This window comes from Equus przewalskii, chromosome 28 (genome assembly GCF_037783145.1).
Source record: "Equus przewalskii isolate Varuska chromosome 28, EquPr2, whole genome shotgun sequence".
Classification (NCBI taxonomy): domain Eukaryota; kingdom Metazoa; phylum Chordata; class Mammalia; order Perissodactyla; family Equidae; genus Equus; species Equus przewalskii.
In genome coordinates this window covers 30,752,812-30,776,552 of record NC_091858.1, presented here as the reverse complement: position 1 = coordinate 30,776,552, position 23,741 = coordinate 30,752,812, and the positions used below count along the sequence as shown (strand labels likewise).

General features: G+C 36.7%; 1 long non-coding RNA gene across 5 annotated transcripts in view; it reads left to right on the top strand.

Moving 5' to 3' along the window:
- The window catches only part of LOC139080072 (uncharacterized), a 109,555-nt gene that overhangs the window by 5,299 nt on the left and 80,515 nt on the right, over positions 1–23,741 (top strand). The window contains exon 4 of one of the 5 annotated variants that reach the window (XR_011534229.1): positions 694–4,056. The exons of the other annotated variants lie outside the window; for them this stretch is intronic. This is a non-coding gene — a long non-coding RNA (uncharacterized lncRNA). Of the gene's footprint in view, positions 1–693; positions 4,057–23,741 lie in introns of those variants that run through there. 5 annotated transcript variants of the gene reach the window in all.

The following is a 23,741-nucleotide window of genomic DNA, read 5'->3' as shown; positions in this document are numbered from 1 at the left end:
TTGCGAATACCTTGAGTATGACTTGAGACCTCCAATCTCATAATAAAACCACAGGAATTTAGATAAACTATAAATATAAGACAGTATTTTTGGGAACCATGCCCCAAAACAACCAAAAGAAGTCATTGGAGACCTTAGGAACAGACTCTAAGAGGTTTAGAAAACATTTAGGTGTAGATCTTGCAGCAAATACAACCACAGCTCTTTCCTCATTTTCTCTGAATGGCCTTAAGTCAGAAATAGGGGATTTAATATACAAACAAAAACTGGAATGGAAAATAGTCCTGTTACCAGACTTCCAAACCCTCAAAGAGCAAAACTGAAGGGGAAAAAAGGAAGTGGGAAATCAATGAAGCTGCTCCAATCGCGTACCAAGCACTCAGTTTCCCATTTGCCCTTAAACTCCCGGAGACTCTTACTGAGGAACATTCTCTGTGACACGACACCTGGTCTGGAGTATGAAAAGAGTTCTTGAAAACGGTTGCATGAGGATAATCGCTGATACCTTCAGAATGGCTGTTTCGTGTCATCAGAAGCCCTCAGCTGGAACTTTGCAAACATTTTACACAAAGTTACCCACCCCAAGGAGGACAAATTGATCACTTTCTTTATCAGTGTTGATGAAAAAAAAATTTCTTTTTTTTGAGGAAGATTAGCCCTGAGCTAACTACTGCCATCCTCCTCTTTTTGCAGAGGAAGACTGGCCCTGAGCCAACATCCATGCCCATCTTCCTCTACTTTATACATGGGACTCCTACCACATCATGGCTTTTGCCAAGCGGTGCCGTGTCCGCACCTGGGATCCGAACCGGCAAACCCCCGGCTGCTGAGAAGGGAACATGCAAACTTAACCACTGCCCCACCGGGCTGGCCCCTGATGAGAAAATTTTTTAGGGTTGCTGAGGATGTCTCTGTTTGCACGTCTCATCTACACCAGATTAATCCTGGTAAAACTGTAAAGATGGGGCACGGAGAAGAACTCAAGTCTAAGGGTGCCTTTCAACACTTAGAAATGGGCTTACACAATTACACCTTGCTATGGAGTTTGAATATTCTAGTCAATATTTGCTCATTTTCAGGGTGGAACAAAACTTTTGTTTGCTGAAAAGGTATTGTTCCGACAGTACCAAAAAAGTTACTTAACTTTGTGTTTTCAACCTGGGGAATTTCAACATCCCTCTCCAGTAATAGAGGCACTCATGGTGCTGGGATAGTTACTAAAAAAACTTTGCAAAGCCTTACTGTTTACTCAGAAATTTTACTGTCCCTGCCACTCTCGATCCTCAGGAAAGCAGAGAAGGTCAGTGGTATTTTTAAACTCAAATGAGCACTCGTTGACTCTTACCCTAAGAACACGTCACAGGTCTCCCTTCATGGTCACGTATTTCTCACCCAATTTTGGGCTGTACCTTTGCTTTGGGCAGGTGTGGCAAAACTCTGCAAGGGACTCATGCAATATGATCAGTCTTATCACCAACAGGTACGAGTTGCATTAACTTCATGTTCTCCCAAGTGGCGTCTGCATGATCTAAAAAGTAGACTTTCTCATCTGGAAAAGACATATAAAAAACGAAAATGCTTAGGATTCACATTGGAAAGGAGCTCTCAGGTACTTTTTACCACTAGTACAGCAGTTAAACTTGAGAAAGTACCTAGATTTATGTGTCCCAGCTAAAAAGATGCAAGTTTAACCCACTGACAACAGGATGGACCTTCCTTTAGGATATTTAAAATTAGAGATTCTTAATTTTTTAGAAGCAGATGGTGTTTGGATGGAGAGAGCTTCCACCAGAGAGTTTTATGTCGAGGTGGCAACTGTGGGACAAGGTCGGCTTCACCCAAGACCTACAGAACTATATTTAGGTGACTGTGTCCAGACTTGAATCTGTAGGCTTTTTTTTTCCTCCTTAGCTATATTCTTTCATAATTGTAGGCTTAAGGCTCTGGATAGTTAACCAATGATTGTTATTTCTTAACCAGTGAAAAGTCAAGGTCTCTGACTATAATATTGCTTTCTCTATCTTTATTCATTCCTTGCTATGACTAAAATATGGGAGCAATGTGTGCATGATTTGTCCAAAAAAAACAATAAAGCTCTGTGTTTTGCACACATTTCCCTGCAAGTGCCAACCAGCTGGTGCCAGTCTTTTGTTGTGAAATATTTGGTTTCACCCATAGTTGGACCCAATCATGAATTGGCTTTTTATATGGAAGAGAACATAAGAGGACAGGTAACCAAAATTAAAACTCCTTTAGAAAGAAAGGTTTCTGACTCCACTGAAACCACACTCGAGGACCATTTCTCAGAGATAAAGTCTGTAAACAAGCTTTCATGGAGGAGAGACTCAGAGAGGGAACAAGGAACAGATGGTTTGTGTTTAAGACCTGTCTCACATTCACAGACCTTACAAAGGCGGCTGACGATGGGAGTCCCTCTTGATTGCCTGTCAGTTCGACCCTGAGTGACCTTTGGTAAACCTCTCCTCACCACGTGGGGCTTGTGTGAATACTAAATTAGTTAATATATGTAAAGAACTTAATACTTGGTCTTTAATAGTCTCTCAAATTTTGAATAGAACATGCATAATAATTCTGAATAAATATACAATTGTATGTTATTAATATCATGTTTGATATATTAACCTTTATTCCTTATGTTTATTATATTTTTCTGTCTTTCTACTCCTGTATTGAAATGATGATTCAAATGTATATGAAATACTAACATTGATTATCTTTTCTTAAGCACTTTAAAAATGTTATTCCCTTATATTCCTCCATTAAATATTGCTACCAAGAAATCTGAGAACAATAATAGTTTATAGCCATATAGTGCCTATTGTGTGTCTGGCTGTATTTTTATGGGTTTTGCATATTCTCATGTATTTAGGACTCCCAACAATCTTAAGACATTGAAATTATTATGATCTATATTATCTAAATGAGGACCCTGAGCTGTGGAGAAGTTAAATATCTTGTTTAACATTAGAGCTGGAGCTAGAGCTAGTGTTTGATGGACCCTGGATTCAAAGCAATCTGGCTCCAGCTTCCAGGAGATTAAGCGCTGCCCCCTACCGTCTCCTTAAGAATGTTGATATGATGCTTTTCCTTGTTAGATGACCTGCCATCTCTTGTTGGAAAATTTTAGAATGCTCCTTTTGTCTTTGATGTTATTAAATTTTACTACAGTATGTCCATAGCTATTTGTTTCTAACCTCTTTCGCACACTTTGGGTCCTTTCAATCTGAGCTCATGCATGTTTGTGTGTGCATGTGTGTGTGGTGTGTGTGATTTCTGTGAAATTATGGGTCATATGTCTTCAAATAATTTCTGCAAACTGTTTTTCCCCTGTTTTTCTAGAACTTCTTGTATACAGATATTGACATTCTACCTTTATTTTCGTGTGTTAGCTTTTCTTGTATTTATTTCATCTTGTATTCATCCTTTCCGAACACATTCTAGAATTTTTCACCTGATTTTGAACTTAGCTCCCAGTGTTTACATGAATGATTCGTCTCTCTCTATGTATATACATATATAATTTTCCTGCTATAATACACATGTAATATAATTCACTTTTTTGACATTTTCCTGTGAGTATTCTAAGGATTATTAAAATTCTCCCACTCACCAATTGTGATTACACATCCAACTCTCACACTTAAGAAAGAATATTGGGAAACCATTTAATAAGTGTGATATTATTATATGGAAAATTTTGATTGACTTTTTAAAAGTATATTATCTACAAACATGAATGGTATAATTACTATAATTAAAAAATTACTTGTGAGCCAGCCCAATGGCCTAGTGGTTAAAGTTTGGCGCTCTCGCTGCTTTGGCAGCCTGGGTTCGTTTCCAGGTCATGGAACCACACCCATGACCTGTCTGTCAGTTGCCGTGCTGTCGCAGTGGCTCACATAGAAGAACTAGAAGGACTTACACCTAGAATATACAACTATGCAGTGGGGCTTTGGGGAGAAAAAATTTAAAAAAGAGGAAGATTGGCAACAGATGTTAGCTCAGGGTCAATCTTTCCCTCCAAAAAAAAAAAAAGATATGCTTGCGACTCATCTCCTAATAGATTAGAACAATTGGTGGTCATGCTACTGTTTTTAAATATCCATGTGCTTCTAGAATTGATTCCAAACTGCTTATTGTGGTTTGCAGTTTCTTTCACAATATTATCCCAACCCCACCTTTCTAGCTTAATTCCCCATAACTTTCCTTTCGTGTGTCCTATTTGCCAACCCTGCTAGAGGAATTTTCATTCCCCAATCACGTCAGATAAACTGTCTCACCTCTGGCATTTTTCATGCTGTCTCCATAGGAGAAACAATTCTTTCCAGTCTCGATGTTTGTTGAAATACTCTTTGTTAAGGTCATAGTCAAATGGTCTCTCTTAATCCATCAGAATGAATTCTTTCCTCTTTCCGGCCACCAGAACACTATAATGTAAATCTTCATTATTTTTGTGTATGTGATCTAAATGCATGTTACCTCATTGTATGCTTACTTCTTAAGAGTGTTTTCTTAACAATGAGCATAATGCCTGGAATATGATAAATACTTAGTAAATGCTTGAACAATGAGTGAAGCTCTTTTTTCTCTGGTTAACCAAAGCACTGTTGTTTCTTGTTCTCATTTTCATTCTCCTTCTTTCCTTCCCATCCTGCTTCTCCATCCCTCTCTCCAAATCACAATCCCATAAAAATTATATTTTCCCCTGCCTTAGCCCCCGTGTGTAACTGTAACTAGCTTGTATGTGGGCACTGAATCTCACTCATCACTGTCTTCCTTGTAACATCACGGTAGTTTGTTGAATTTAATTAAAAGCCAGCAAGGAATTTGAAACAAAAACTTATTTATTCATTCATCTATCTCTTCATTTATTATTTTAACAGCTTTTTTCAGATATTGCTGACGTACATTTAACTGCACAGAACTGAAATATGCAATTTGGTAAATTTTGACATATGTAACATCCATGAAATAATCACCATGATCAAGAGTGTGAACATATCTTTTCTCATGTCACTCCCCTCTGTTCCCCCATCTCCAGGCAACAATTGATCTGTGTTCTGTCATACAAATAAGTTTGCATTTTCTAGGATTTTATTTTAATGAAACTATACCGTATGTACTCTTTTGGGTCTGACCTCTTTTATTCAGTAGCGTGATTATTTTGAGATTCATCCATGTCGTTGAGTATGTATAAAGTCCAGTCCTTTTTGTTGCTGATTGGCATTCCATGGTATCAACAGATAGGCCATAATTTGTTTATCTATTCACCTGTTGGTGAACGTGTGTGTTCTAGTTTGGGGCTGTTACAAAGTTTATACGAACATTTATATAAAGATCTTTATATGATAGAAGCACAAAAGTTTTTATGAGAGGATCATATGGTTTTTCTTTTTTTGCTGCATAGTGTGGTGAATTACATTGATTGATTTTTAAATGTTAAACCAACATTTACTGCTGAAATAACTCCAAGAGTTTGCATAATATTGGTATTATTTCTTTCTTAAATGTTTCGTAGAATTCACAGTTGAAATCATCTAGACCTAGAGTTTTCTTTGTGGTAAGATTTTTAACTGTAAATTCAATTCCTTTAATAGATATAGACCTATTCCAATTATTGATTTCTTGTGGAATAAGTTTAGTAGTTTGTACCTTTCAAGAATTTCTTCCATTTCGTTTAAGTTGTCACATTTATTGGCATAAAATTTTTCATATTACCTTATTCCTTTTAATATATGTAGAATGTGCCATAATGTCACCTCTCTCCTTCCTGATGTTAGTAGCTTGTCTCTTCCCTCTCTCTCTCTTTCCTGATTGGTCTGGCTAGGGGCTCATCAATTTCATTGATCTCCTCAAAGAACCAACATTTTATTTCATTGATTTTTCTCAATTTTTGTTTTTTATTCCATCGATTCTATTCATTATTTTCTTCTGTTTAGGTTGGGTTTAATGTATTTTTAAAGAATTTGCTAAGATAAAAGATGTCATTGATTTAAGACTTTTTGTCATTTATAATATAAAATTTTGCTGCTATAAATTTCTAAGTACCACTTTAGCAGCATACCACAATTTTTTTTTTTTTTTTTTGAGGAAGATTAGCCGTGAGCTAACATCTGCCAATCTTCCTCTTTTTGCTGAGGAGGACTGGCCCTGAACTATTTTATCTTCCTTATTTTATATGTGGGATGCCTAGCACAGCATGGCTTGCCAAGAAGTGCCATGTCCACACCTGGGATCCGAACAGGCAAACCTTGGGCCACCTAAGCGGAATGTGCAAACTTAACAGCTGTGCCACTGGGTTGGCCCCATACCACAAATTTTGATATGTTATGCTTTCGTTTTCATTCAATGAAAATTAATTTCTAATTTGCAATTTGATTTCTTTTTCTGCTTATAGGTTATTAATAATTGTGTTACGTAAGTTCCAAATATTTGCAGATATTCCAGAGATCTTTCTGTTACTTCTAATTTACATCATGATCACAGAACATAGTTTGTATGGCTTTAATCTTTTTAAATTTATTAAATCTGGTTTTCTGGCTCAGAATATGGTCTACCTTGGTAAATGTTCCATATGCACTTGACAAGAATATATATTCTGCTATGGTAGGATCATGCAGAAAATGACATTTTCTGTAAATGTCAATTAAGTCAAGTTGATTGATACTGTTATTCACTTCTAATATATCCCTTCTGATTTTGTTTACATATTTTATAAAGTATTGAGAGATACCTCCAACTGGATTTGTCAATTTCTCCTTACCATTTTATCAGCTTTTGTTTCATGTATCTTTAATTTCTATTATATGTGCTATATAATATCCAAAAAAAGACACTTTTGAAAATAAAAGGGGTTCTAAAACTAATTACACTTTAACAGCAGACATAAACCTAGATTGTCCTGGGAACACCAGTACATATATTCAATCTACTTAAAAAGTGGCAGATATTTATTTATTTATTTTTTTTGATGTAATATGAGTCTGTGGGTGAGAAGTAAGGACTGATATGGTGGCTCTCCTTTCATCAAGCACAGGATCCATCTATCTTTCTGCTTTGCTATCTGTCTCAAGGCTTGTATCTCAAGATTGCCCCATTGCTCACAAGATAGTTGCTAGAACTTCAGACTTCACCTTCACAGTCCTTGATTTCTCACTTGCTCTTCAAAGTTCTGCATATTTTACTTACTCAGACTGGCACATTGAACAAGAAAGATTTGTAGTGTATAATTAAAAGACAACTCTATTTTTTTACTACTATGTGCTTAAACTCACTCCTGCCAGTTGCATGAAAATTAAGGCAGGCCTATGAGTTTTCTATTCATTTTTAGATAATAAAAACTTTTTCAATTCTTTCTATACATAGAAACAACCTGAATTTTGCAATTTATTACTCTAATTCAATTTCATAATTATATCTGAAAAAGAATTCCTGTCTTTGTTAAAAATTGCAGCTCTCCTCCTCTCCCTGCTGGTCTTGTTGCGTTCCAACTACCAATAGCAGGAAGAGGTGATTATAGTTGCTTCACATTGCTGCTCCTCAACCTCCTTGCTAGCTACGGTTTTTGATGCTTTGAAGTCGGTATAGGGGAAGGGAAAAGAAGAAAATAGAGGAGTAAGGAGATAGAAGGAGGAAAATTATTTCTTGACTTTTACTGGCCTGGTGATCTACGTTGGTGTTCTTTGAGCTTGGTGGGTGTTAGAAACTAACTCTCTTTGGCTGTTGTGGTTCCTTTGAAGCCCCTCATATCAGTGGGGGTATTACACAGCAATTTGCTTCAACTCCATGGATTCATTACCTTCCAGGTGATGGCTTATGACATTTCTCAGCCAATCACATAATGCCCTGTAGGACTTCATGATGACGTAGTAATATCATCAGACTTCTACTGTTAAATAATATCCTTAATACAGTGCTGAAAATGGAATGAAAGAGTTTATGAGCAAATAAGAGTCAGGATACAGTTGTGATAGTTTGGACAAGAATGGACCATAAGTTTAACTAGGATAGTGGCAGTAAAAATGGAAATAGGTGGATTGAATCAAGGGAATTCAAGTTTACAGAACTCTATGTTTTAGGGGCTTAGGAATGAACAGGAGGAAAGTTTTAGGGCTAACTCTCAGGTTTTGGCTTTCACCATTGGGTTGATGATGGTGCCATTCAGCAAGGTATGAAAGCTGTATTGGACTAGGTGTACGCAGGAAGATTGTAATTTCCACATTAGACATGTGGAGTTTCAGTCACCAGTGATTCATCCACATGGAAATGTTTATTACGCAGTTGATGTACAAGACCAGAGCCCAGAAGAGAAGCCTGGGTGATGATATAAATTTGAAACTCATCAATTCATTCTAATTAGAGCACTCAGAGTGAAAGTGATCATCTCTAGAGAAGTATTAAGTGAGACAGGAAAAGTCTGGGACCAAGTCTTGGTGAACACTGTCAGAAAAGTTAAGAAGAGGAGGATGCCCTTAGAAAGGAGCAAGAGGAGTGGCCTATAAATTAGAAGGAAAGCTTGGGACTGGGTTGTCACAGAGGTCAAGGGAAGAGAGTATATTAAAATAGAGGTATCTGCTGTCAGGGTCAAATCCTGCCACGAAAGTAAGATGAGCTCTGAGGAACACTCACTTGAACACTCTGCTAACTTGATTAAAGTATTTTGGTGTAGTGTTGGAAGCGTAAGTTATATTTCAGTAGGTTGAGAAGAGAAGGGCAAACAAGGAAATAGAGACAGTGAGTATAGAAAATGCTTTTGGAAAATGTGGATAGGAAGGAGAAGAGAGAGTTGAGGGGTAGCTAGAGTGGGAACTGAGGTCAAATTCTGATACATTCATCTCTAATTAAATATTACTTATGCATTAAAATTATGTTTTCAAAGAATATGGAATTTCATGGACAAATATTCAGGATAAAATGAGAAATAAAATAGGAACACACTCATATATACATGTATCAATATTATTCTAATTGTTAGCTATGCAAGCAAAGAAAAAATGACCAAGAAAATACAAGATGTTAACACTGTTTATCTCTTGGTAGTAGGGTGGAGAGCGATTTATTTGTTGTGTTGTTCTTTGTGTATTTCACATTTTTCTAATCATACATACTGTTTTTATATTTATAAAAATTGCTCTTTTTTTTCAATATTTATATGTGATGTCACTAACATATAGTAACACTCATTAAACAAAAGGCTTTATGAAAATTCCTGAATGAGCAGTAACGTAGTAAAAACTAGTAATTTTACAGATAGCAGTTAACATCAGAGGAAACCAGAAAGGAAATGATCATGGAGAGAGTAAAAGCTATGCCTTAAAGGACCAGCAGAGAATGAAAAGAGCAAGAGGATGAGAGAAGAGCATTCGTTCTACATGTTCTGGGGAAAGGAGCTGGAGAATGGAGGCAGTATGAGAAAGGACAGGGACAAAATTAAATATGGTGGATTTGTGTGGAAATCTGGAGATGCATGTACAAGGAATGTAAGATGAAATTGCAGAAATGGAGGAGGATTAGAGTTAGCTGAAATGAGAAAGATACTTGAGATTGAATGTAAATTTGGTTATTACTCTGATTGCAATGATCACCCACTGATAGGTTTTAAATGGAGAAGTGATATAAGAAGAGTGTTTCGGGAGAATGAATTTTTATGATTATTCAAGCTGCAAGCTGGATACATAAAAGAATGCAACAGCAATTTTGGTTCTTCTCAAGGTTGGTTGTTTATTTTTTGCAACAATAAACTAAGGTATTACAAACACAACAAAGTAATTTTTAAGTGGCATTTCTTGAATCCAATCTGAAGATTTTATTACCCAAAAATACTGATGGAAATTGCATCTTTCCTTCTGTCCTCCCTCTTTTTTTTCCCTCCCTCCTTCCTTCTTTCCCTGTCTCCCATCCTTTCCACCCTTCTTTCCTTCTCTCCATCTCTTTTTCTCACCTTCTTCCAAGAGAATTTATATCAGTTTACAATATACTAACAATATACAAATTAAAATCGATTAATAAGAAAAGCTTAGGAAAATAAGATGAGGCATGACTGAGAAGAATTTTAAAGTATGTGAAATAAATGTCACCGATAGCTGAGTGAATTAGTTTATCAATGATCATTATTTGTAGTTAGTCAAACAGTTATTTGTGTTTAAATGCAACCTTAAGTTCATGACAGAATATATTTAATCATCCATTCTTTAAGAGATGGGGTCTTAGTTTTAAAGAAACCAATGAGGCATTTATAGGAATTTCATTATAACAAAATGGCATACATACAAATATATAATTTTAAAATTAGAATGATTTAATCCATAATTGTTGTATTTTAGGATACAGATAAGCTGCAAAAGAAATTACAGGAAATGCCTCTTTTCTGAAAGAACACCATAAAACACTATGGATGACATCACTTGCTATTTGTGTTGAATAGGTCCTTTACAGTTGGCAACACACATGAATAATAACAGTTTATCTTATATTTTTTCTACAGTAATCTATTGTTTATTAAAATAACATTTATTTTGAAAGAAATTCACAGAATATTGTAGCATTTAACAATGTTGATTGTATCTAAGACGGCACTAATGATTCTGAATGTCTATAAAGGAGTTTAAACAAAAGCCAAGCTGGCAAATAAAAAGTCCCTTTAAACTTATTGATTGGCAGAAAAATGTGGCATGAATTTTATAATTTTGAGTTAATTGTTTTAGCTTGTACGTTCTCGCTCCTTTTCCCTGTGTAGTCTGAGCTCCTGCATTCATTTAGATAGAACAAAAGAGCAAGTGGTGGGTGCAAGTCCAGGTAGAAAATGCAGGGGTCACAGGCAAAAGTTCTGGAGAAATCTACATGCAAATCATTCTAGAATTCAGATCTATAAGGCCAGCCCTGGCGGCCTAGTGGTTAAGTTCGGTGTTCTCTGCTTCGACGGCCTGGGTTCACTTCCTGGGCAAGGACCTATACAACTTGTCTGTCAGTGTCCACACTATGGTGGTGGCTCAGATACAAAAAAAAAAAAAAAGAATAAGATTGGCAGTGGATGTTAGCTCAGGGCAAATCTTCTTCAGAAAAAAAAAAAGATATAGAAATACCCTGCCTCAGAAGCAACCTTGGTAAGCTTTGTTTAATCACCATCCTTGAGAAGAATTATTTCTTACATTTGTCTAAATCAGCATCTCAAAATAAATTTCATCTTGAATTGGCCTCTGTAGAAGGTCAGAGCACCTTCAGAGTATCAGGCTTTAAAAGATAGTTTACTCATCTCTCTCTTAATCACCTGGAGAGATTACACTCAACTTTGTCTTAATTATAGTATCTTGGATTTATTATTGTTTAGCTGATCTTCTATGTCTTTATTGGGCCTTTATTTTTTTTAATTATGTTATTGAGGTCATATTGGCTTATAACATGGTATAAATTTCAGGTGTACATTATTATATTTCAGTTTCTGTATAGACTGCATCGTGCTCACAACCAATAGTCTAGTTTTTATCTGTCACAATACATATGTACCCCTTTACCCCTTTGGCCCTCCCCCTACCCTCTTTCCTTCTGGTAACCACCAATCTGTTCTCCTTATTTATGTGTTTGTTCATTTATCTTCCACATATGAGTGAAATCATACAGTATTTGTCTTTCTCTGTCTGACTTATTTTGCTTAGCGTAATACCCTCAAAATCCATCCATGTTGCCACAAATGGCATGATTTTGTCTTTTTTATAGGTGAGTAGTATTCCACTGCATATATATATATATATATATATATACACACACCACATTTCCTTTATCCATTCATCCATTGATGGGCACTTGGGTTGCTTCCACATCTTGGCTATTGTGAATAATGCTGCAATGAACATAGGGGTGCATAAATCTTTTTTAATTATTGATTTCATTTTCTTTGGATAAATACCCAGTAGTGGAATAGCTGGATCATATGGTAGTTCTATTCTTAATTTTTTGAGAAATCTCCATACTCTTCCATAGTGGCTGCACCAGTTTGCATTCCCACCAGAAGTGTATGAGGGGCCTTTATTTATTTTTTTTCTTTATGGCTTATATTACTTAAACGTTTACCAGTTGAATTCAAAACTGATTGTTTCTGACTATTTCATATCAATCAAAGCAATTTTCATTTCAAATATTATGGCCCCTATGGCATTATTTAATATTAACTGGCTATTGGGGCTTTCAAGCCTTACTAGGACAGTGGTTCTCCAAGTGTGGTTCCCAGATTAACAGCACGAGCATCACCTGAGAGCTTGTTAGCAATAAAAATGATGGGGCCTGATCTAAGCTGCTGGGAACGGGACCCAGCAATCTTTGCTTTAACAAGCCTTCAGGTGATTTGGAGGCAGGGTAACATTTGAGAACCACTGCTTTAAACATCTCAGTGCCCAAGCTGAACCCCAGACAAATTACCTCAGAATCTCTGGGGGTGGGACTTGTATATCAGTAATTTTTAAAACTCCCTTGGTTTTTATGTGCACCCGTGATTAAGAACCGCTACTCCAGGAAATAATTCCTAACGTCGGAGATACCGGGCTTCTGATCTTATGAGATGTGTGAGTCTCTACTTGCTTAGTATCCTCGGCACACAGCAGATGACAGGACCTCTTGTTATATATGTCAAGGAAATGCTCTAGCATGTTCCGACAGTGGTACCGGTAAAGCTTAGAAGAAACAGATATTCAGAACTTAAGTTAATCGTTTTTAATGATCAAACTTAGGATCAATACCTTCCATCAAATCACTTTTACTTACTCTAACCAAATCAGTCCCCAAATTCTACCTCCTGCCTCTCTGATTTCCCCTCTTCCTCTCCAAACCCACGTGAATTCTGCCAGTATTTCAGCTCATCTTTCTACTCATAGGCTTTACTCTGTGAATTTCTTCATCCATACCTTTGGTCTTTCAAAAACCCATGTCTACTTGTGTTTCTCTTTGGCGTAAATGCTGTCAACAGCTCCTTGTCACCCACAAGATAGACTACATGCATGTTTGCATCGCTCTTTTCTTCATTGACTGCCCTTCACTCTCCCTAGCCTGCTCTATCTTCTCATGATATTAAATCACTTGGAATTCCTTGAATAAGCTTTGCCTTTGTTAAAGTCTAGCCCATTTTTACGTCCTAATAAATATTTCTTTAATGAATAAATAGGACTACCACTTAGTGTGTTAAAATATAAACAGTGGGGATTTCAGCTCCTGGTAATGGTAGAGTGGCTTGGTCAGACTAAGCCAGCTGCAGATGATGATTATAAAATCTATCCCATTCCCTAACTCCCTCAAAACCCCCGACTATTTGAAGTCACTGAGAGAGTTGCCAAAACCAGACAGAAACTGAAGGAGTATCTACTCTTGAAAGCCAAACTCGAACAGAAATGCTAATAGAAGCTTGTCAGACTGGAAGGAAATTACACAACAGATAGTAACTTGGATCTGTAGAAAGGAAGGAAAATCACCAGAAATGTAAATCTGTAGTCAAATATTAAAAAATAAAAAAATATGTAAACACACACATATGTATAATTATTTTCTTAATTTCTTTAGCAGACAAAGCAATAATTGTAACATAGTGAGGGATTTATAATGTGAATAGTTGTAGCATATATAACAAGAATAACATAAAGAACAAATGTAAATATAACTATACTGTAGCAAGATTCCTTTGTTTTATGTGAAGTAGTACAATATTAACACTCAGTAGATTGTGTTTATTTAAAAATGCATATTTTATACTCTAGAGCAACCACTTTAAAAATAACACTGAGGAACATTGAAATACTAATAAAAAAAGCAAAATGAAGTACTAAAAATGAATTAAATTATTCCAAAAGAAACCAGAAAGTGAAGAGCAAAGGAGTTAAAAAGCCACATAAAGCAAAATCAAAAGGAAATGAATAGTAAAATGATAGAACTAAATCAAATCATATCAATAATTACATCAAATATAAATGACTAAACACTGTAATTAAAAGGCAAAGATTTTCAGACTGATTAAAGAACCAAGCCCAACTATATGTTGTCTGTTAGAGACATACTTTAATTACAAAGACGCAAACAGGTTGAAAGTTAGAACTGGAAAAAGATATGCCATGCAGACTCTAATAATAAGAAAACTGGAGGGGCTGTATTATATGTTGGGGGAAATAGACTTCTAGACAACAAGTTTTACCAAAGATAAAGAGGGGCATTGAAAGTAATAAAAGTATCAGTGAAACAGGAAAACATAACAGTTATCTATGATCCTAATAACAGAGCTTCAAAATACATGAAGGAAAACTGACAGGATGAAATAAAAATAGACAAATACACAGTTATTGTTGGCAACTGCAATACCACCTTTTCAGTACAAGACGTAGACAGAAATAATCACTAATGATATACAAGATGTAAATGACACCACTAATCATGTAGGTCTAATTGACACTACTAACCATGTTGCCTATACTTATATCTATATATACACCAATATTTCCAACAATTACAGAATGGAAATTATTTTCAATTGAACATGGAGCATTCACCAAGATAGACGGACCATAAGCTGAGGCCTAAAAAGTGTCTCAATACATAAATTTCAAAAGATTGAAATCCTATAGCGTGTGCTCCTTGACCATGATGCAATTAGATTAGAAATGATTAACACTCGATATGTAAAAAAAGTAGAAAAGTCCAAAATATTTGGAAATTTGAAAAAGTACGTGTCAGAATAGTTCATGTGTCAAAGAGGAAATCAAAGGAGTAATTAGGAAATGATTTGTCATTAGGAGAATAAGTAAATTGTAGTATATTCATACAGTGGAATTCTACCTAGCATTAAAAAATGAACTTATGATACATGGAACAGCATGAATATTGTCTCAGGCATCCTTTGAGTGAAAGAAGCTGGTGTAAAATAATATTGAAAAGATAAATTCTATGATTCCATTTATATGAAATTCTAGACCAGGCAAAACTAATTAAGGACAAAAACCAAAACAGTGGCCTTGGGCGTGGGAGAGTTGTAACTGAGAAAGGAAACAAGGACATTTTCTGGGGAAATGGAGCTGCTCTATATCCTAATGGGTTTGGGTTACATAGCTGTATCCATTTGTCAAAATTTTACTGATACAATTTCAATGCTTTTTCATGGATGTAACTTATACCCAAATTAGACCTATAAAATAATAGTAATAGTCATTATACTTACCCATAAAGTAATTTTCATTATCATTATTATTGTTAATATTGTTGAGTGGGAAGTGGGAAATCAATCAAGTTATAGATATGAGAATGGCAGGATGTTTATAATTGTTGAAACTGAGTATAGTAATGGTAGGTGGAGAATTATTATATTGTTCTCTTCACTCTTTATATATATAATTTCTATATTAACAAGTAAGAGAACATATAGATAGTGACCATCTCAGACTTTTCTTTTTAACACTGTTCAGTAATAGGATCATGAGAAAAGTATTCTCAAAATCAATACAAGGGAAACTTAACGGCCCTTTTCCCCTAAATACCTTCTGTGGGTCTGGGTATTTTTCAGTTTTGTTTCAGGAACCTGTTTTGTTGCTAGTAAGTTGAAGTAAAAATCTTGACAATAGCAACAACAAAAAACAAAATAATAATCTAAGGATTAACTATCCAAAATTATTATGTTGAGATCTTCCAGAATAGACTACATACGCGTTGTATAAAAATCTACCTATGCTTCTCCCAATATTTCGTAAAGTTAATCTGACCCTTGGGAAAGTTCTGGAGTAAACGGTTTTTATACATTTTTTTTTTCCATTTTACAGAGACTAGTATGTGGCATAGAAATACAACCATTGTGAATGGTTATGTCAAGAATTATTAAATTTATTATTATCGCTCAAACCCTCTGGGTACTTCATTCTAAGAGAGAATAGATAACACTGACTTTCTTGTTTCTCACAATTCATGATGATTGCTGCCCAGTGTAGAATTCTGTTAAGATGATGTAAAATTAAATCTATAATTCTGATTGGCAAAATTTAAGAGTTTGTCTCTGGGTTTTGATTTCTAATTGTTCATCTTATACTTCAGCCACAATCGCCACTTGATAACTCACAAGTAAGGACTAAGTTGTAAACTTACCTACCACTGACCCTCCTTAAAAATAGAAGAGACATAAAATAGGGTCAAAAAAGGAATTGACATATAGCAGAACCAGAAAAAATTAGTAGGTCATCATTTCTGCAACACATTGAGTCATGATTATTACTTATAACTTCCTCCTTCTCGCCCCATTTCATGTTTGTTTTGCCCTCAGGTAGCACCCCAGCTGGTCAGGATTTGTTACCAGATGATATACCCTAAACCTTCCTTCCTGAAAATTCGGAGCACTTTTTGGTCCTGTCTATACACGGTTGCAGTCTTCAATGAACTTTTTCCTTTTTAAAAAAAGACTATTTTTTAGAGCAGTCTGAGGCTTACAATGAAACTGAGAGGAAGGCAGAGCAATTTCCTATATACCCTCTGCCCCTACACATGCATCGCTTCCCGCATTATCAGCATCACTCATCAGAATGGTACATTTTTTACCAAGGATGAACCTGCATTGACACATCATAATCACCCAAAAATCCATAGGTTACATAAGGTTCACACTTGGTGTTGTACACTTTATGGGTTTGGACGAATGTATAGTGACGTATGTCCATCATTATAGTATCATACAGAGTATTTTCACTGCCCTAAAAATCCTCTAGTCCACCTCTTCATCATCCCCTTTTCCCTACCCCTGGCAACCACTGATCTTACTGTCTCTGTAGTTTTGCTTTTTCCAGAATGTCGTATAGTTGCAGTCATACAATATGTAGCCTTCTTACACTGGCTTCTTTCATTTAGTTAGGTTCCTCCATGTCAGCATGGCTTGATAGCTCATTTCTTTTTAGCATGGAATAATATCCCATTGTCTAGATGTACCACAGTTTATTTATCTATTCACCTACTGAAGGACATCTTAGTTGCTTCCAAGTTTTGGCCATTATGAATAAAGCTGCTGTAAACATCAGTGTGCAGGTGTTTGTGCAGACATGAGTTTTCAGCTCCTTTGGGTAAATACCCAGGAGTGTGACTGCTAGATCGTATGGGAAGAGCATGTTTCAATGAACTTCTCACCACCAGATATGTTACTAGGAGGTGGCCTAGAGCCTCTGTTTTTCAGAGGGGTGGTCCTCCAAACAACAGCCTGAGCCTCATCTAGGAACTTGTTAAAAATTTGGGATCCGATGGCCCCCCCAGACCCACTCAGTGTGAATCTGCATTTTAACCAGATTGCGGGGGATTCGTACAATGTTAATTATTTCTTAAACACTGTCCCTAGAGAACCATTTGAGTCTTTGATGTCAAGTTCCCTGCCTCTATTAAACAGCAGCAAACCTGTTTCCCTCATAATCCTTGTGTCCCCTAACCAGCATGGGATCTCCTAGTGGTCACATTTACTTTATATTTCTGAGAAGCTTTCTACATCGTGGGAGTTAAGGGTGCTTTTAGGCAGAGGCAGAGTGGCAGCTCTCTAGGACAAGAGAATTGAAGGATTAATAAGCCCTCATACATCCCCGCTACTACTGCAGGAGTTTGGCAATCCTTTTGTGTCAGGCCATGGTGTTGAAACCGTGCTCTGTAGAATGCTAGTGCCACTGAGGGTCCTCAGCAGCCCCGTGGAGGGTCAAAGACATAGCAGAGGTGGGCTGGACTCCAGCTCTCCAGCCCTTCACCGAGGTCAGATCCTTTTGTGTCCATTTGAAATATTTGAGATCCACTTATGCTTTTTTTTTTGGGTGGGGGGGTCGTTCTGCTAAATGAAAGAAAAAGTTAAAAATCTCTTGCTTGGCATATAACCAGAGGCCATTTCATTAGGTTACGTACAGTTCTCAGGAGAGGTAACGTATTAACCCATTATCACTTATTGCTTCCGGGAAATACTTTATCAGGTTAGTTACTTAGAGAGATCAGGGTGCTGAAAAGGTAGTTTAGTAAGTTAATTTTTAATAGGAAAAGGCATGATAAGACTGACCCAACTTTAATATGTAATAGGGAAACATGGACAGTTATTTGTGGGGCCAGGTAAGGGTAATGAAAAGCTTGATTAAGGGGACTGTGTGTGTGTGTGTGTGTGTGTGTGTGTGTGTACATAGATATAGCTATTCCATTACAGACTTTTTAAAACTAAATTCCTTTTTGGACTCAGTAAACAATATCACTTAGTATGTTCTTTTTAAAGAACCACAACAAGAATTTTCCTTCAGGCTCGCTATTAGGAAAACACAACGTTTGCCAAAGTAACTGATTTATTCTTATCTTACAGCCCCTATGAATATTTCATCAGATTCTGTTTCTCTCTTTTCTCTGTCTGTTATAAAGCTCATTGCCAAATATTTGGCTGACCACTAGCAACAATGAAATAAGTTATGTGTTGCTGGCCAGGCTTTTCCTTAGCTTCATATTGTTTCCCCAGCCTTGTTTTCTCTTTGGCCCCTTGTCCTCCTTGGCCTGCTCTCAGACTGATGCTGTGTATCACTTAAGATTTTTAACATGCCTTATTTTATCAATATTTATCTCTAAAAATGAATTATGTCACTACAAAGAAAAGATGATTTCTGCAAAAAAATATTCTATGAAATTATTATTTTTAGAAACCATACTTTTGTTTTTAATGTGGAAAAGGACATGTAAAGGAAAAACAAGTTTGTATGATTAAAAAGGGAGCACTGATCTATTTTTTGTGAGTGTGAGCCATGATTAATAATCGTGGGAGTTGTTTTAAAAGACTGGTTGTATTGGAGGTTGCAGCTTAAAAGCAGCGGACATCCCAAATCGGGCACATGAATTCTATTACATCAGATTCATGGTGGGCTGTATACTTAGTATTATATATTATTTAAAAATTTAGATTTTTTTAAGCAAAATTTCAAATTAATGTATAAAATTATCTGTAGCATGATCTGTGAGCCAGCTTGACATCCTCTTCCCAGGTACAAAAGAATCTAAATAGGAACTTATTTGGGGACAGAGAAATAGGATTGGGGGAGTCCATAGAAAAGTGTTAATTGTAGTTTCATTATCCGATTTTATAATCCCAAACCTTGAATCTGGGAAGGAGAGGAACTGAAGTTTATCCCCCATGTTCTGTCCTAGCCAGAACACATCGGTTTTTAATAACTTCATGTTTCTTGAAATATCATTAAGGCTACCTATCAAAACCATGTAAATAAACTAGCCCTGACTTTTTCATGTATCAGTAGGAAGAAAGGATAGAGTAATTATCTGAAATAACTTAAACTTCTAGACCAGCCCTGTCCATAGAAATATAATGCAAGCCACAAATGTGAACCATAAGGAGAATTTTAGATATTCTCTCAGCCGTCTTATAAAAAAGTAAAAGAAACAGGTGAAATTAATTTTATTGATACATTTTATTTTACCCGATATATCCAAAAATATTTTCATTTCAACCTGAAATCAATATAAGATTATTAACTAGATGCTTATTTTATAACCTTTTTGTTGTTCTAAGTCTTCAGTATCTGGTATGTATTTTACAGTCAAAACATATCCCAATTCAGACTAGTTACATTGCAAGTATTTAGTAGCCACGTGAAGCTAGTGGCTACCATAATGGACAGCACCATTCTAGATCATTATTCTGCCCAGTGGTAAATCCCACACCATCAAGCAATATTTCTTTTTCTCACCGCCATATACTATTTCTTAGGGAGTCACATTAATTAATGATTTTACATGCCCAATTCACAGTTTCATCCTTCACTCTAACTCTGAATTAGCTATGTGATTTCAGTGTTTATGTAAGTAAGCAATTCATTTTCTAATTTCCAGTTCCTTGGTCTCATTGGATCAAATTCATTTTATCTATCTTCAGCTTCCATCATTCTCTCTTAGGACCACAATAAGGACTTTGCATTCAAATGAAACCCTTATACCTCTGAAGTCTTACACTTTTGATAAGCTTCTGTCGGACCACAGCCTCCCATCCTTGGCACTTGGTCATTCCCTCACCTTTGCTCTTTCTCCGTATTGAGGGCACAGCCCTCGAGCTCTCCGTCTTCTCCCTTCAGTCTCTCTCTTCTACTTAGTCACACTTATTTACTGAGCATGGATGATGCGATTCCAAGAGCCAGGTCTGAGGATGGTCTCAGGAGCATGTCTTGTAGAACTAAAAATTGCCTCCGGTATGTGGTATGGGTGCTTTGCCTGTGTTGTTTCCTCTCTACTAATAGAACCCAAGTAGACCTGTCCCACATTACTTTACTTCAAAGGTGCTCAGACAAAGCTACATGCTAGGATTAGCTCAAGTTAGTTTCAAGCTGCCGCATGTCTCTATATACCCTTCCTCGATGATTTCATCAGCTCCCTGATTTTAAATATCCTGTACCTGCTAACTCCAATGTCACCATTTCCAGTTCTATTTTATGTCTTTAGCTCACATATTTCTTACCTCTTACTTAATTTCTCCAGTTGTTTCTTTTCCCTGCTCTTCTTCTTGCATTTTCTCCTTTGTTTAATGTCTTTGCTGTCAAGCTCACCAAACAGAAAATTGGGAGCTATCCTTTGACAACTTTGTCCTCCCCCCAGCTCGCCCCCGACCTTGTGCCTTGTTGTCAGTTTCAACTCCCTCTCTATCAGAATGGGATACCCCATGAGAAAATCTTAGTGATCTTTCTGGCTTGCTAATCTCTGTTGGTATTTCCTCAAAAAGGAAGAGGAAATAGAATCTTGATGGCTTCTTTTGCAGGCATTCCTTGCTCTTTTGCAAAGTTTCCCAGCTCTTTCCCAGTAAATCTTGAGTTGTTCTGTATACCGAGGAGTGGGGCAGTCAGCAACCTTAGTCAACGCCAAAAGTTCATTCCTTTGGGCTGATTGATTACTAACAACAGCAACAATAAACAACTTTTAAATGAAATGATCTAATCAACCACCAAATTCTGGTACTTCTACTTTAGAAATCTCTCTTGAATTTCTCCTCTGTTCTCTCTGTTCCTAGTCAGTATCTTAGTCCAGATCCTGACCTTTAGACTGTTACAAATAGCATCAGTACTGGTCGTCATGGTCCAGATTGCAAACCACTCGCCATGCTGTTGTGAACATACTCTTTGTAAATTATAAAGCTGATCATGTTACCCTCATGCTGAAAACATTTTGTTAGCTCTCCGTTGCCTATACCAGAGGTTTCCACATGCATTATTTTAAAGAAGAACAATTTTTAGAAATGAAATGAACAGTGATTTTCAATATACAAAAGAAAACAGATGTAGCAGGGAGCCTCAGCAGAGATCGAATTTGTGAGAACATCCCCTTGCCCTTTTTTGTCAGAAGGGCCACATCAGAAAATGTCTGTGATATAATTGAAAGCATCCCGTTGATGTTTTAGAAAGAGGGGAAAGACGGGGACCCTCGGATCAGTGAAGGGATCTACACACAGAAGGATGAAGGCAGGGTGAATGGACCTATTTTTCCTGGAAATAATGTGTAGTTTTAAGCCTTCTGTACTTCTTTGATTTAAAAGCAAAATACGACTCTCTCCTAAATGAACTGCTGGGAACTAAAGGGGACCATTGTATACTTGCCCCTGAGGAGCAGTGCTGAAGCAATTCTGACCCACCTCAGGAGGCCAGCTGCTCTGGGAAAGGGTTGGTGAATCACATATCTGTAATGATAAACTTTTTTGATTTTCATTTCTCACTTATTTTTTAGTAAACATTGAAATCATTTTATCTCCTCACAATCTAAGATTATTTCAGGTTTGCTTATTCTTTGAAAATATTTTGAGAAACAGCTATTCTAAGCTTACGTAGAGAAGAAAAGTCACAGATTCTTAAAAATTTAATATGATTATATCTGTCAGCACAGTCTTTCAAATTTTTTTTAACTGAATGGATTGATTTTGTTTTCATTGACTAAACTATCAAAATGGCCTCAACAATGGTGAAAGTGGACAGTATTAGGTTTTGAATGCTTTACATTCGCAGAATTATTTCCATTAAAAAGGAAATGTCCAACTGAGAAATCTTTTCAGGTAAAAATTTAGAGTCTAAATATGTACTGTCTAATAGGTAAAATTTAAAGAAACTCTTTTCTATATAAGATTATAAAGTTTGGGCAAAAGGTATAGACATTTTTGTATTTTAAAGGTTTGCATTTATATTGAAAATTCATTTTAATTTTTAAATAGAGCCCCTTATTTTCTCCTGACAGTTTCAGTTATGGTTAATGTGTTTAAGGAAAATGAAAGAGTGTGAATATAGAATTATTCAAAGAAGGATTTCTTTTCTTCTGAAATGTTCTTGGCAAAACACAGGTGGAAAAGAGCAGAAGTAGATATTCTGAAAGAAATATTTGTTTGTTACCTGGTATTTCATTGAGAAAATTTAAAATAAAATCATTTTATTTAAAAGTTGTTTATTGTTGCTGTTGTTATAGCTGTAATCAGTCAGCCCAAAGGAACGAACTTTTGGTGCTGACTGCCCCACTCCTGGGTATACAGAACAACTCAAGATTCACTGGGAAAGAGCTAGGAAACTTTGCAATAAAGCAAGGAACACTTATGAAGGAAGCCATCAAGATTCTATTTCCTCTTCCTTTTGAGGAAATCTCACAGAGATTAGTAGGCAGGAAAGATCACCAAGACTTTCTCAGGGTGATCCCACCCTGATAGAGGGGGAGTTGAAACTGACAACTAGGCACAAGGTCAGGACCTAGATTATAGTGGGGAAGGGCCCAGTAAGGCATCAATATTCCTAAAGCCAGAAATCTCTCTGGGACCAGTCTTAATCCACTGGTCTGATGTTAAGAGCCTGCCTTGTGCTAACAGTCATGCACAAATAATTTTTAAGAAACATATAAAGGTAAGAATCCACATGTCTAAAAGTATGGAGTGATCATAGCTGAGTATAACTTTGGAAGGGGGAAGGGCAAGGAAATCGGCTTACCTTTCCCCTCCCCCAGGGTTACCTTCAAAAGGTCTTGCTGGGGGGCTGCCCCATGGCCTAGTGGTTAAGCGCACTCTGCTTCAGCAGCCCAGGTTCAGTTTCCCAGCCTGGACTTACATCTCTTGTCAGTGGCCATGCTGAGGTGGCGACCCACATACAAAATAGAGGAAGATTGGCACAGATGTTAGCTCAGAGTGACTCTTTCTCAGCAAAAAAAACCCCAAGAAACAAAAAAAAAGTCTTGTTAGATTAGCAGTAAGATGACCAGACTCGGACAGCAGTGAGCAGGAGCCACATGCAATACTCTACGCATGCGATGGTGACTCTTGCTCCAGATCACTCTCCTTGAGGTATGTGGAACCAGTACCCCTCTATGCGTCAAGTTTCTATGGTGGTATCAGGACAGCTCCCTGATGCTTCCATGCTGTAGGTAGTGGTACATGAAGCTGGACCTCCCAGTGATCATCCTTGGAGTCTCTAGCTTGGCAGCACCTGTTCCAAAGTAACCAGCCAGCATCTGATGAGTCCAGAATGTCCTCTAGCATCAAGATGGTTCTCCTGAGTTCTGATACTGCTTCTAATTCAGGAGCAACAGTGCCTGAATTATATGACTAATACTCCCAAGTAAGTGGGATTATCCTAGGAAGCACAATCACATTATTTTCATTGGCAAAAGAAATGTGATCTTTTTGGTCTCCTACCTGATGAACAGGACGTAAGAGTTGTGCACATGTTCTCATAATGTGGGTTTCATCATCGAGTGGGACC